The sequence below is a fragment of the Anser cygnoides genome, chromosome W, assembly GCF_040182565.1.
Source record: "Anser cygnoides isolate HZ-2024a breed goose chromosome W, Taihu_goose_T2T_genome, whole genome shotgun sequence".
Lineage (NCBI taxonomy): Eukaryota > Metazoa > Chordata > Aves > Anseriformes > Anatidae > Anser > Anser cygnoides.
This window is the reverse complement of record NC_089911.1, coordinates 3,106,955-3,122,311: the sequence shown is the minus strand read 5'-3', so window position 1 is coordinate 3,122,311 and position 15,357 is coordinate 3,106,955. Positions and strand designations below refer to the sequence as shown.

Here is a 15,357-nt window from a genome sequence, read left to right as displayed (position 1 = left end):
GGAAGGCAGCTCATACTGGAAGTCACTGAAAGGAACACAACCGAGTTGGAAGGAAGCTCTTACTGAAAGTAAGCGCACCCGAGCTGGAAGGAAGCTCATACTGAAAATCGCTGAAAGGAAGCGTACTCGAGCTGGTAGTATGCTTGTACTGAAAGTCAGTGAAAGGAAACGCACCCGAGCTGGAAGGCGGCCCGAACTGAATGTCACTGAAACGAAGCGCAACAGACCTGGAAGGAAACTCGTACTGAAAGTCACTCAAAGGAAGCGCACCCGACCTGGAAGGAAGCTTGTACTGAAAGGAAGCGCACCCAATCTGGAAGGCAGCTCACGCTGAAAGTCACTGAAAGGAACCGAAACCGAGCTGGAAGGAAGCGCACCCGAGCAAGAAAGAAGCTCATTCTGAAATTCGCTGAATGGAAGCACACCCTATGAAGAAGGCAGCCCGTACTTAACGTCGCTGAAAGGAAGTGCACCCGAGCTGGAAGGCAGCTCGTACTGAAAGTTGCTGAGAGGAAGCGCACGCGAGCTGGAAGGAAGCTCGTAATGAAAGTCACTGAAAGGAAGCGTACCCGAGCGGGAAGGCAGCTCGTAATAAAAATCGTTGAAAGGAAGTACACCTGAGATAGAAGGAAGCTCGTACTGAAAGTCGCTGACAGGAAGGACACCCAAGGTGGAAGGAAGCTCGTTCTCAAAGTGGCTGAAAGGAAGTGCACCCGTGCTGGAAGGCAGTTCATACTGAAAGCCACTCAGAGGAAGCTCACCCGAGCTGGAAGGCAGCTCTTTTCTGAAAGACGCTGAAAGGAAGCACACCCGAGCTGGAAGAAAGCTCATACTGAAAATCGCTGAAGGGAAGCTCATCTGAGATAGAAGGAAGCTCGTACTGAAAGTCTCTGAAAGGAAGCACACCCAAGGTGGAAGGAAGCTCGTTCTCAAACTCGCTGAAAGGAAGCGCACTCGAGCTGGTAGTATGCTTGTTCTGAAAGTCGCTGAAAGGAAGCGCTACCGATCAGGAAGTAAGCTCATACAGAAAGTCGCTGAAAGGAAGCGCAACCGAGCTGGAAGGAAGCTCGTACTGAAAGTCGCTGACAGGAAGCGCACCAGAGCTGGAAGGAAGCTCGTACTGAAAGCCGCTGAAAGGAAGCACACCCGAGCTGGGAAGAAGCTCGTACTGAAAGTAGCTGAAAAGAAGCGCACTCGAGCTGGTAGTATGCTTGTACTGAAAGCCGCTGAGAGGAAGCGCACCTGAGCTGGAAGGCAGCTCGTACTGAAAGTCGCTGAAAGGAAATGCACCCGTTCTGGAATGAAGCTCATACTGAAAGTCGCTGACAGGAAGCGCACCCGAGCTTGAAGGCGGCTGGTACTGAAAGTCGCTGAAAGAAAGTGCACCAGAGCTGGAAGGAAGCCCGTACTGAACGTCGCTGCAAGGAAGCGCACCCGAGCTGGAAGGCAGCTAATACTGAAATTTGCTGAAAGAAAGCTCACCTGAGCTGGAAGGCAGCTCATAGTGAAAATCACTGAAGGGAAGATTATCCGAGCTAGAAGGCAGCTCATACTGGAAGTCGCTGAAAGCAAGCGCACCCGAGCTGGAAGGAAGCTCGTAGTAAAAGGAAGCGCACCCTAGCTGGAAAGAAGCTCGTACTGAAAGTCACTGAAAGGAAGCGCACCCGAGCGGGAAGGCAGCTCGTAATAAAAATCGCTGAAAGGAAGCTCACCTGAGATGGAAGGAAGCTCGTACTGAAAGTGGCTGAAAGGAAGTGCACCCGTGCTGGAAGGCAGTTCATACTGAAAGCCACTGAGAGGAAGCTCACCCGAGCTGGAAGGCAGCTCTTTTTTGAAAGATGCTGAAAGGTAGCGCACCCGAGCTGGAGGAAAGCTCATACTGAAAATCGCTGAAAGGAAGCGCAACCGAGCTGGAAGGAAGTTCGTATTGAAAGGAAGCACACCCTAGCTGGAAGGCAGCTCGTACTGAAAGTCGCTGAAAGGAAGCACACCCGAGCTGGAAGGCAGCTCGTACTGAAAGTCGCTGAATGGAAGCGCAACCGAGCTGGAAAGAAGCTTCTACTGAAAGTCGCTGAAAGGAAGCGCACCCGAGTTGGAAAGAAGCTCGTACTTAAAGTCGCTGAAAGGAAGTGCTACTGATCAGGAAGTAAGCTATTACTGAAAAATGCTGAAAGGAAGCGCACCCAAGCTGGAAGGCGGCTGGTACTGAAAGTCGCTGAAAGGAAGCGCACCCGAGCGGGGAGGAAGCTTGTACTGAAAGTCTCTAAAAGGAAGCACACCCAAGCTGGAAGGCAGCTCGTACAGAAAGTCACTGAAAGGAAGTGCAGCCCACCTGGAATGCAGCTTGTACTTAAAGTCGCTGAAAGGAAGCGCTACCGATCAGGAAGTAAGCTCATACTGAAAGTCGCTGAAAGGAAGCTCTCCCGAGCAAGTAGGAAGCTCGTTCTGAAAGTCGCTGATAGGAAGCACACCCGAGTTGGAAGGAAGCTCGTACTGAAAGTCGCTGAAAGGAAGCGCACCCGAGCTGGAAAGAAGCTCGTACTGAAACTCGCTGACAGGAAGCTCACCCGAGCTTGAAGGCGGCTGGTACTGAAAGTCGCTGAAAGAAAGTTCACCGGAGCTGGAAGGAAGCTCGTACTGAAAGGAAGGACACCCGAGCTGGAAGGCAGCTCGTACTGAAAGTCGCTGAAAGGAAGCGCAACTGAGCTGTAAGGAAGATCGTACTGAAAGGAAGCACACACGAGCTGGAAGGCAGCTCGTACTGGAAGTCGCTGAAAGGAAGCGCAACTGAGCTGTAAGGAAGCTCATACTGAAAGCCGCTGAAAGGAAGCACACCCGAGCTGGGAAGAAGCTCGTACTGAAAGTAGCTGAAAAGAAGCGCACTCGAGCTTGTAGTATGCTTGTACTGAATGCCGCTGAGAGGAAGCGCACCTGAGCTGGAAGGCACCTCGTACTGAAAGTTGATGAAAGGAAGTGACCTCGATCCGGTAGTGTGTTCATACAGAAAGTCGCTGACAGGAAGCTCACCAGAGCTGGAAGGAAGCCCGTACTGAACGTCGCTGCAAGGAAGCGCACCCGAGCTGGAAGGCAGCTAATACTGAAATTTGCTGAAAGAAAGCTCACCTGAGCTGGAAGGCAGCTCATACTGAAAATCACTGAAGGGAAGATTATCCGAGCTAGAAGGCAGCTCATACTGGAAGTCGCTGAAAGGAAGCTGTTGTGGTTTAACCCGGCTGGCAGCTAAACACCACACAGCCGTTCGCTCACCCTCCCCTCTCCCTCTCTGGGATGGGGGAGAGAAACGGGAAAGTGAAGCCGGTGAGTTGAGATAAAGACAGTTTATTAAGACAGGAATATAATAATAACAATAATAATAATAATAGTGATAATGATAATAGTATTAATAATAATAATGTGTAAGAAAACAAGTGATGCACAATTGCTCACCACCCGCTGACCGATGCCCAGCCTATCCCTGAGCAGCCGGCCCCCCACCCCGGCCAGCCACCCCTATATATTTTTTAGCATGACGTCAGATGATATGGAATACCCCTTTGGCCAGTTTGGGTCAGCTGTCCTGGGTCTGTCCCCTCCCAGCTCCTGCTGCACCCCTAGCCTGCTCGCTGGCAGGACAGAGCGAGAAGCCGAAAAGTCCTTGGCCTGGTGTAAACACTGCTCTGCAACAATTAAAACATCAGCATGTTATCAGCGCTCTTCTCATCCTAATCCAAAACATAGCACCCTACCAGCTACTATGAGGAAAAATTAACTCTGTCCTAACTGGAACCAGGACAGATATCCACCCCTTATTCCATACCATTTATGACATGCTCAGGTTACACTCTTTCCAATACCTTGTAATTAATCACCATTTTCATCTATGATATATAGCAATCATGGTAGTGATGACATACAGTATTGTATAATAATTAACATACTACAATTCAACTCATGGGCTATTCTCACCCAGTATCAAATCCCCTTGAGGTACACACCGGACCTCCCCATTCTTTTGCATTACCCACCAAGTGCATCCAGGTCCCTGAGCAAAAGCAATCCCACGAATGGGTTTGCCTTTTCCTGAGGCAGGAGTAGCCCAGACTGTTTTACCCAGCATGTTTCTTACGTGCACTACAGGAACTTTATCCCCTTCTACAGTGCGTAACAGGTTTGATTGGGCAGGTCCAGCTTGGTTGGCAGATCCCCTGGTATTGACTTACCAGGTGGCCTTTGCCAAATGTGTATCCCAATTTTTGAATGTCCCAACACCCATTGCTTTCAGTGTAGTCTTCAACAGTCCATTGTATCGTTCAACTTTTCCAGAGGCTGGTGCATGATAGGGGATGTGATACACCCACTCAATACCATGTTCTTTGGCCCAAGTGTCTATAAGGTTGTTTCGGAAATGAGTCCCGTTGTCTGACTCAATTCTCTCTGGGGTGCCATGTCGCCATAGGACTTGCTTTTCAAGGCCCAGGATAGTGTTCCGGGCGGTGGCATGGGGCACAGGATATGTTTCCAGCCATCCGGTGGTTGCTTCCACCATTGTAAGTACGTGGCGCTTGCCGTTGCGGGTTTGAGGGAGTGTGATGTAATCAATCTGCCAGGCCTCTCCATATTTATATTTCAGCCATTGTCCTCCATACCAAAGAGGTTTTGACCGTTTGGCTTGCTTGATTGCAGCACATGTTTCACAATCATGAATAACCTGTGCTATAGTGTCCATGGTCAGGTCCACCCCTCGATCACGAGCCCATCTGTAGGTTGCATCTCTACCTTGATGGCCTGAGGTGTCATGGGCCCATCGGGCTATAAATAATTCACCTTTATGTTGCCAGTCCAGGTCCACCTGAGCCACTTCAATCTTAGCAGCCTGATCCACCTGCTGGTTGTTTTGATGTTCTTCAGTAGCCCGAATCTTGGGCACATGAGCATCTACATGGCGTACCTTTACAACCAGGTTCTCTACCCGGGCAGCAATATCTTGCCACAATGCCGCAGCCCAGATGGGCTTGCCCCTGCCCTGCCAGTTGTTCTGCTTCCATTGCTGTAACCACCCCCACAGGGCATTTGCTACCATCCATGAATCAGTATAGAGATAGAGAACTAGCCACTTTTCTCGTTCAGCAATATCTAAAGCCAGCTGAATGGCTTTCACTTCTGCAAACTGACTCGATTCACCTTCTCCCTCAGCAGCTTCTGCAACTCGTCGTGTAGGACTCCATACAGCAGCTTTCCATCTCCGATGCTTTCCCACAATACGACAGGACCCGTCAGTGAACAAGGCATATTTCTTCTCATTTTCTGGTAGCTTCTTGTACAGTGGGGCTTCTTCAGCACGAACCACTTCCTCCTCTGATGATATCCCAAAGTATGTGCCTTCTGGCCAGTCCATAATCACCTCCAAGATTCCTGGGCGACTGGGGTTTCCTATTTGAGCCCGCTGAGTAATCAGTGCAACCCACTTGCTCCATGCAGCATCAGTTGCATGATGTGTAGAGGGGACCCTTCCTTTGAACATCCAGCCTAGTACCGGCAGTCGGGGTGCCAGGAGGAGCTGCGCTTCAGTACCGACCACTTCCGAAGCGGATCGAACTCCTTCATATGCTGCCAATATCTCCTTTTCAGTTGGAGTATAGCGGGCTTCAGATCCTCTGTATCCCCGACTCCAAAACCCCAGGGGTCGACCTCGAGATTCCCCAGGTTCTTTCTGCCAGAGGCTCCAGGTGGGACCATTCTCCCCGGCTGCGGTGTAGAGCACATTCTTTACATCTGGTCCTGTTCGGACTGGCCCGAGGGCTACTGCATGAACTATTTCCTGCTTAATTTGTTCAAAGGCTTGTCGTTGCTCAGGGCCCCATTCAAAAGCATTCTTCTTACGGGTTACTTGGTAGAGTGGGTTTACAATCAGACTGTAATTTGGAATATGCATTCTCCAAAACCCCACGACACCTAGGAAAGTTTGTGTTTCTTTTTTGCTAGTTGGTGGAGACATAGCTGTTATTTTGTTGATCACATCCATTGGGATTTGACGACGTCCATCTTGCCATTTTATTCCTAAAAACTGGATCTCTCGTGCAGGTCCTTTAACTTTATTCTGTTTTATGGCAAAACCGGCCTTCAGAAGGATTTGGACTATTTTCTTCCCTTTCTCGAAAACTTCTTCTGCAGTGTCCCCCCACACAATGATGTCATCGATGTACTGCAGGTGTTCAGGAGCTTCCCCCTGCTCCAGCGCAGACTGGATCAGTCCATGGCAAATGGTAGGGCTGTGTTTCCACCCCTGGGGCAGCCGATTCCAAGTATATTGGACTCCCCTCCAAGTGAAAGCAAACTGTGGCCTGCACTGTGCTGCTAGAGGGATGGAGAAAAATGCATTAGCGATATCAATTGTGGCATACCACTTGGCTGCCTTTGATTCCAGTTCATACTGGAGTTCTAGCATGTCCGGCACTGCAGCACTCAGTGGTGGCGTGACTTCGTTCAGGCCACGATAGTCCACTGTTAGTCTCCACTCACCATTAGACTTTCGCACTGGCCATATAGGACTATTAAAAGGTGAATGAGTCTTGCTGATCACTCCTTGGCTCTCCAGTTGACGAATTAGCTTATGGATGGGACTCAGGGAGTCTCGGTTGGTGCGATATTGCCGCCGGTGCACAGTTGTGGTAGCGATCGGCACTTGTTGTTCTTCAACCCTCAGCAACCCCACAACAGAAGGGTCCTCTGAGAGACCGGGCAAGGTAGACAACTGTTTAATGTCCTCTGTCTCCAAGGCAGCTATGCCAAAAGCCCAGCGGAACCCTTTCGGGTCCTTGAAATATCCTCTTCTAAGATAGTCTATGCCAAGGATGCACGGAGCATCTAGGCCAGTCACAATACGGTGCTTTTGCCACTCATTACCGGTTAGACTCACTTCAGCCTCCAATACAGTTAACTGCTGGGATCCCCCCGTCACACCATAAATACAGATGGGCTCTGGCCCTTTATAGCTTGATGGCATTAGAGTACATTGTGCACCGGTGTCTACGAAAGCCTTATACTTCTGTGCGTCTGACGTGCCAGGCCATCGAATCCACACAGTCCAATAAACTCGATTGTCCCTTTCCTCCCCCTGGCTGGAGGCAGGGCCCCTCTAGTCCTGGTCAGAATCTTCGTTTCTGTGTTTAAAGGACTGCCTGCTGGAAGTTGGAGCAGCAAACTTTTCAGAGAACCCCTTTTTCCCAATTGTTTTCTTTTGCAATTCACGTACCCGTGCCTCTAGGGTCGCAGTAGATTTTCCATCCCATTTTCTCATGTCCTCTCCATGGTCACGTAGGTAAAACCACAGGGTGGCGCGGTGTGTGTGCCCACCATATTGTCTTCCTTGCATAGATGAACGTTTACCCCTAATAGCTGAGACACTGGTTTGTACAGGTGGGGAGGAAAATAATCTCTCTTCAAGTTGGTGGATCTTTTCAGAAAGTTTCTCCAAAGTATTCTCTTTTAACTGGTGGACACTGGTTCGTTCAGGTGGAGGGGAAGATAATCTTTCTTCAAGTTGGTGGATCTTTTCAGAAATTTTCTCCAAAGCATTCTCTTTTGGCTGGTGGACACTGGTTCGTTCAGGTGGAGGGGAAGATAAATTCTCTTTAAGTTGGTGGACCTCTTCAGAGAGTTTCTCCACAGCCGAGACACAGGCCTGTAGGGAAGAGGAGAGATTTCCTTCGTACTGCCGGAGTATTTTAGTCACTTCATTCACTGTGGGATTCTCCTCCGCTTTCCAGGCTATTATTGCCAATGAGCTGGCATATGATGATGGGGCACTCTGTACAAACTTCCGCCACATGGGTAGTGTACACCGGACTGCATCTGGATCTGCGGATGTTTGTGTGTCGTCTAGGTCCTTATAAATTACTTCCCGTATGGCCAATTCCCTCAGGTACTGAATTCCCTTCTCCATGGTGGTCCATTTGCCTGGTAGACATACAAGTTCTTCCTTGAAGGGATACCTTTCCCGCACAGCTGACAGGAGACACCTCCAGAGGCTGTGGGATCGTGCTCCATCTCCAATTGCTTTGTCAATGCATGCGTCCCTAGCAAGGGATCCCAGCCGCTTGGCTTCCTTCCCCTCTAATTCCACATAATTGGCTCCGGTGTCCAACAGGGGCAACTTGCACTGCTACAGCTCGTTTCTCTGACCCAGCCACAGGGTCTGCCACAGGGGTTGGAATACCCTCTGCGGGGTCAACTTGCACTGCTACAGCTCGTTTCTCTGACCCAGACACAGGAGTGGGAGCAGCTGCAGGAGCTGGAGCGGCTGCAGAAGCTGGAGCTGGAGCAGCTGCAGGGGCTGGAGCGGCTGCAGGAGCTGGAGCGGCTGCAGGAGCTGGAGCGGCTGCAGGAGCTGGAGCTGGAGCAGCTGCAGGAGCTGGAGCGGCTGCAGGAGCTGGAGCTGGAGCGGCTGCAGGAGCTGGAGCTGGAGCGGCTGCAGGAGCTGGAGCGGCTGCAGGAGCTGGAGCTGGAACAGCTGCAGGGGCTGGAACGGCTGCAGGAGCTGGAGCGGCTGCAGGAGCTGGAGCTGGAACAGCTGCAGGGGCTGGAACGGCTGCAGGAGCTGGAGCGGCTGCAGGAGCTGGAGCGGCTGCAGGAGCTGGAGCTGGAGCGGCTGCAGGAGCTGGAGCTGGAACGGCTGCAGGAGCTGGAGCGGCTGCAGGAGCTGGAGCTGGAGCGGCTGCAGGAGCTGGAACTGGAGCGGCTGCAGGAGCTGGAACTGGAGCGGCTGCAGGAGCTGGAACTGGAGCGGCTGCAGGAGCTGGAGCGGCTGCAGGAGCTGGAGCTAGGTTGCTAGTAGCATCAATTGCAGCTCGATAGGCACAAGCCAGACCCCAGCACGCTACAGTGATTTGTGTCACTTTGGAACTGCCAGAGTCATGACACCTTTTTTTCAAGCATTCTGCCAGCTTTTTAGGATTTTGCAGTTGTTCAGGGGTGAATGTCCAAAACACTGGAGGTGACCACTGCTCTAGAAACCTGCCCATATCCTCCCACACTCCCTGCCACTCGCAACTATCCCGCCTCAAGACAGATCTCCGGATGAGATTCCTAAGTAGTTGTTTAACCCTCAACAAAACCTGAGAGTTCATTCAGGAGACATAACAACAAGAGCAGGCTGGTCTGAGTATCCCAAGGATATTCAACATCTCGGAGAACCACCGTAACTAGCTCGGGGGATAAGAGGGTGGTGGTGAAGGAGAAAGGGAGAGTGAACAGGTAGGGAAACATGTCTTCCCCTGTCCCCTTCACAGATTGGCTCCCTAACGAAAACAGGCAATAGCTGTAGTTGCTAATAGTTTCCGAGATATGGTTTCCAAAGTATAGAGTCGACGTCAGTGCTGAGTACAAATACCAGGTTAAAGTCGTGACCAGATATTTCATCATTTCATAAGCCATTGTTACACCGCACAGTACCATAACAATCTTAAACCAGGGCCCGGAAAGGATAAACAGCGCAACAGGGAGCACATACAGAAAGTAACGCACTATAAAACTCAATTTGGAATACAGGTACAGCAGACTGGAGATTAAGGCAATCAACATCGTGACTAGCAACTATTAAGCAGGTCCAATACTTATACCAATTTTAGTTTAACACACTCTGGTCAAATCTGTCGATATCTCAACCCTTCGAGCCCCACGTTGGGCGCCAAAAGGGCTGTTGTGGTTTAACCCGGCTGGCCGCTAAACACCACACAGCCGTTCGCTCACCCTCCCCTCTCCCTCTCTGGGATGGGGGAGAGAAACGGGAAAGTGAAGCCGGTGAGTTGAGATAAAGACAGTTTTTTAAGACAGGAATATAATAATAACAATAATAATAATAATAGTGATAATGATGATAGTATTAATAATAATAATGTGTAAGAAAACAAGTGATGCACAATGCAATTGCTCACCACCCGCTGACCGATGCCCAGCCTATCCCCGAGCAGCCGGCCCCCCACCCCGGCCAGCCACCCCTATATATTGTTTAGCATGACGTCAGATGGTATGGAATACCCCTTTGGCCAGTTTGGGTCAGCTGTCCTGGGTCTGTCCCCTCCCAGCTCCTGCTGCACCCCCAGCCTGCTCGCTGGCAGGACAGAGCGAGAAGCTGAAAAGTCCTTGGCCTGGTGTAAACACTGCTCTGCAACAATTAAAACATCAGCATGTTATCAGCTGGTGGAAGGTGGAAGGAAGCTCCTTCTCAAAGTGGCTGAAAGGAAGTACACCCGTGCTGGAAGGCAGTTCATACTGAAAGCCACTGAGAGGAAGCTCACCCGAGCTGGAAGGCAGCTCTTTTTTGAAAGACGCTGAAAGGTAGCGCACCCGAGCTGGAAGAAAGCTCATACTGAAAATCGCTGAAGGGAAGTGCACCCGAGCTGGAAGGAAGCTCGTACTGAAAGTCTCTGAAAGGAAGCACAGCCAAGCTGGAAGGAGGCTGGTACTGAAAATGGCTTAAAGGAAGCGCACCCTAGATGGAAGGAAGCTTGTTCAGAAAATCGCTGAAAGGAAGTGCAGCCGACCTGGAATGCAGCTCGTACTTAAAGTCGCTGAAAGGAAGCGCACTCGAGCTGGTAGTATGTTTGTACTGAAAGTCGCTGACAGGAAGCGCACACGATCTGGAATGCAGCTCCTACTGAAAGTCAGTGAGAGGAAGCGCACCAGATCTGAAATGCATCTCATAATTAAAGTCGCTGAAAGGAAGCGCACCCGAGCTGGAAAGAAGCTCGTACTGAAACTCGCTGACAGGAAGCGCACCCGAGCTTGAAGCGGCTGGTACTGAAAGTCGCTGAAAGAAAGTGCACCGGAGCTGGAAGGAAGCTCGTACTGAAAGGAAGCACACCCGAGCTGGAAGGCAGCTCGTACTGGAAGTCGCTGAAATGAAGCGCACCCGAGCTGGAAAGAAGCTCGTACTGAAAGTCGCTGAAAGGAAGCGCACCCGAGCAGGAAGTCAGCTCATACAGAAAGTCGCTGACAGGAAGCTCACCCGAGCTGGAAGGCAGGCCGTACTGAACATTGCTGAAAGGAAGCGCACCCGAGCTGGAAGGCGGCTGGTACTGAAAGCTGCTGAAAGGAAGCGCACCAGAGCTGGAAGGCAGCTCGTACTGCAAGTCGCTGAAAGGAAGCGCACCCGAGCTGGAAGGCAGCTCATTCTGAAAGTTGCTGAACGGAAGCACACCAGAGCTGGAAGGCAGCTCGTACTGAAAGTCGCTGAAAGTAAGTGCACCTTAGGTGGAAGGAAGCTTGTACCTAAAGTTGCTGACAGGAAGAGCACCCGAGCTGGAAGGACGCTCATACAGAAAATCGCTGAAATGAAGCGCACCTGATCTGGAAGGAACTTCGTACTGCAAGTCGCTGAAAGGAAGTGCACCCGAGCTAGAAGGAAGCTCGTACTGAACTTCGCTGAAAGGATGCACACCCGATCTGGAAGGAAGCTCGTACTGAAATTCAATGAAAGGAAGCAGACCCGATCAGGAAGGAAGCCTGAAATAAAGGTCGCTGAAAGGAAGCTCACCTGAGCTGGAATGCACCTCCTACTGAAAGTCGATGAGAGGAAGCACACCCGAGCTTGAAGGAAGCTCATTCTGAAACTCGCTGAAAGGAAGGGCACCAGAGCTAGAAGGGAGCTTGTAATGAAAGTCGCTGAAAGGAAGCTCACCCGAGATGGAAGGAAGCTCATTCTGAAACTCGACGAAAGGAAGCTCTCCAGAGCTAGGAGGAAGCTTGTAATGAATGTTGCTGAAAGGATGCGCACCCGAGATGGAAGGAAGCGCGTTGTGAAACTTGCTGAAAGGAAGCGCACCAGAGCTAGAAGGAAGCTTGTAATGAATGTCGCTGACAGGAAGTGCACTCGAGCTGGAAGGAAGCGCGTTCTGAAACTTGCTGAAAGGAAGCGCACCAGAGCTAGAAGGAAGCTTGTAATGAAAGTCGCTGAAAGGAAGCGCACCCGAGATGGAAGGAAGCGCATTCTGAAACTCGACGGAAGGAAGCTCACCAGAGCTAGAAGGAAGCTTGTAATGAATGTCACTGACAGGAAGCGCACCCGAGCTGGAAGGCAGTTCGTACTGCAAGTGGCTGAATGGAAGCGCACCCGATCAGGAGGGAAGCTCGTACTGAAAGCTGCTGAAAGGAAGCGCACCCGAGCTGGAAGTAAGCTCATACTGAATGCCGCTGAAAGGAAGTGCCCCTTAGGTGGAAGTAAGCTCATACCGAAAGTTGCTAAAAGGAAGCGAACCCAAGCTGGAATGCAGCTCGTGCTGAAAGTCCCTGAAAAAAAGACCACCCGAGCTACAAGGAAGCTTGTAATGGAAGTCGCTGAAAGGAAGCGCACCCAAGCTGGAAAGAAGCTCATACAGAAAATCGCTGAAAAGTAGCGCACCCGAGCTGGAAGGCAGCCTGTACTTAACGTCACTGTCAGGAAGCGCACCCGAACTGCCTGAAAGCTCATACTGAACGTCGCTGAAAGGAAGTGCACCCGTGCTGGAAGGCAGCTCGTACTGAAAGTTGCTGAAAGAAAGTTCACCCGACCTGGAATGCAGCTCGTACTTAAATTCGCTGAAAGGAAGCGCACTCGAGCTGGCAGGCAGGTGGTGCTCGAAGTCGCTGATAGGATGCGCTCTTTACCTGGAAGAAAGCTCGTACTGAATGTCGCTGAAAGTAAGTGCACCTTAGCTGGAAGGGAGATCGTACCGAAAGTTGCTGACAGGAAGTGCACCCAAGCTGTAAGGAAGCTCGTACTGAAAATCACTGAAAGGAAGCGCACCTTAGCTGGAAGTCAGCTCGTACTGCAAGTCGCAGAAAGGAAGCGCACCTTAGCTGGAAGTCAGCTCGTACTGCAAGACACAGAAAGGAATCCCACCCAAGCTGGAAGGCAGCTCCTACTGAAAGTCGCTGAAAGGAAGCGCACCCGAGATGGAAGGAAGCTCATAGAGATAATCGCTGACAGGAAGCGCACCCGAACTGGCTGAAAGCTCATACTGAAGTTCGCTGAAAAAAAGCGCACCCGATCTGGAAGGAAGGTCGTACTGAAAACCACTGAAAGGAAGCGCACCTGAGCTGGAAGGCAGCTCGTACGGAAAGTCACTGAAAGGAGGTGCACCCGAGCTGGAAGCAGCTCATACTGAATGTCGCTGAAAGAAAGCGAACCTGAGCTCCAAGCCAGCTAGTACTGAAAGTCACTGAAAGGAAGCGCACCCGAGCTTGAAGGAAGCTCATGCTGAAAGTCGCTGAAGGGAAGCGCACCCAAGCTGGAAGGCAGGTATCTGTAAATCGCTGAAAGGAAGTGAAGATGAGCTCCAAGACAGCTACTACTGAAAGTTACTGAAAGGAAGCGCACCTGAACTGAGTGAAAGCTCATACTGATCATCGCAGAAAGGAAGCGCACCCCTGCTGGATGGCAGCTCGTACTGAAAATCATTGAAAGGAAGCGCACCCGAGCTGGAAGGCAGCTCATACTGAAAGTCGCTGAAAGGAAGCGATACGTATCAGGAAGGAAGCTCGCACTGAAAACTGCTGAAAGGAAGCGCACCGGTGCTGCAAGGCAGCCTGTACTGGATTTCACTGAAAGGAAGTGCACTCGAGCTGGAAGGCAGCTCCTACTGAAACTCGCTGAAAGGAAGCGATACCTATCAGGAAGGAAGCTCATACTGAAAATCGCTGAAAGGAAGCGCTCCCGAGCTGGAAGGCCGCTCGTACTGAAAGTCGCTGAAAGGAAGCGCACCGGAGCTGGAAGCAAGATCGTACTGAAAGTCTCTGAAAGGAAGCACACCCTATCAAGAAGGAAGCTCGTACTGAAAGTAACTGAAAGGAAGTGAAACAGGAAGCGCACCTCAGCTGGAAGGAAGCTCGTACCAAAAGTTGCTGACAGGAAGCGCACCCAAGCTGGAAGGCAGCTCTTACTGAAATTCGCTGAAAGGAAGTGCGCCCGAGCTAGAAGGAAGCTCATTTGGAAACTCGACGAAAGGAAGCTCACCAGAGCTCGAACGAGGCTTGTAATGAAAGCCGCTGAAAGGAAGCGCACCCGAGCTGGAAGGAAGCTTGTAATGAAAGTCAATGAAAGGAAGCGCACACCGTCGGGAAGGAAGCTCGTACTGAAAGTGGCTGAAAGGAAGCGCAACTTACGTGGAAGAAAGCTCGTACTGAATGTCGCTGAAAGGAAGCGCATCTTAGCTGGAATGAAGCTCGTACCGAAACTTGCTGACAGGAAGAGCACACAAGCAGGAAGGCAGCTCGTTTTGAAAGTCGCTGAAAGGAAGCGTACCCGAGCTTGAAGGAAGCTCATTCTGAAACTCACTGCAAGGAAGCGCAGTCGAGCTGGAAGGAAGCTTGTAATGAAAGTCGCTGAAAGGAAGCGCACCCGAGCTGGCAGGAAGCTCGTACTAAAAGTTGCTGACAGGAAGCGCATCCAAGCTGGAAGGCAGCTCGTACTGAACGTCGCTGAAAGGAAGCGCACCCTATCAAGAAGGAAGCTCGTACTGAAAGTAACTGAAAGGAAGTGCACTCGAGCTGGAAGACAGCTCGTACTTAAAGTCGCTTAAAGGAAGTGCACCCAAGCTGAAAGCAGGCTCGTACCGAAAATCGCCGAAAGGAAGCGCACCCGAGCTGGAAGCAAGATCGTACTGAAAGTCTCTTAAAGGAAGCACACCCTATGAAGACGGAAGCTCGTAATGAAAGTGGCTGAAAGGAAGCTCAATGGAGGTGGAAACTAGCTCGTTCTGAAAGTCGCTGAGAGTAAGCGCAACCTATCAGGAAGGAAGCTCGTACTGAAAATTGCCTAATACAACTGCACCCGAGCAGGAAGGCAGCTCATACTGAAATTCGCTGAAAGGAAGCGCACCTGAGCTGGAAGGAACCTCGTACTGAAAGTCGCTGAAAGGAAGTGCACAAGAACTGGAATGAAGATCATTCTAAACGTCGCTGAAAGGAAGCGCAACCTATCGGATTGAAGGAAGCTCATACTGGAAGTCTCTGAAAGGAAGCTCACTTGAGCTGGAATGCAGCTCCTACTGAAAGTCACTGACAGGAAGCGCACGAAGCTGGAAAAAAGCTCGTAATGAAAATCGCTGAAAGGAAGCGCACCTGAGCTGGAAGGCAGCTCGAACTCCAAGTTGCTGACAGGAAGCGCACCCGAGCTGGATGAAAGCTCATACTGAACGTCGCTGAAAGGAAGTGCACCCTAGATAGAAGGAAGCTTGTACTGGAAGTCGCTGACTGGAAGCGCACCCAAGCTGGAAGGAAGAACGTGCTGAAAGCCGGTGAAAGGATGCACACCCATGCTGGAAGGCAGTTGGTACTGAAATTCCGTGAAAGGAAGCAGACCCGATCAGGAAGGAAGCTCGA

At 50.9% G+C, this 15,357-nt stretch overlaps 1 long non-coding RNA gene across 1 annotated transcript in view; it reads left to right on the top strand.

The window, feature by feature from the left end:
• The window catches only part of LOC136788767 (uncharacterized), a 200,197-nt gene that overhangs the window by 52,494 nt on the left and 132,346 nt on the right, over positions 1 to 15,357 (top strand). The gene's annotated exons all lie outside the window — the stretch shown is intronic.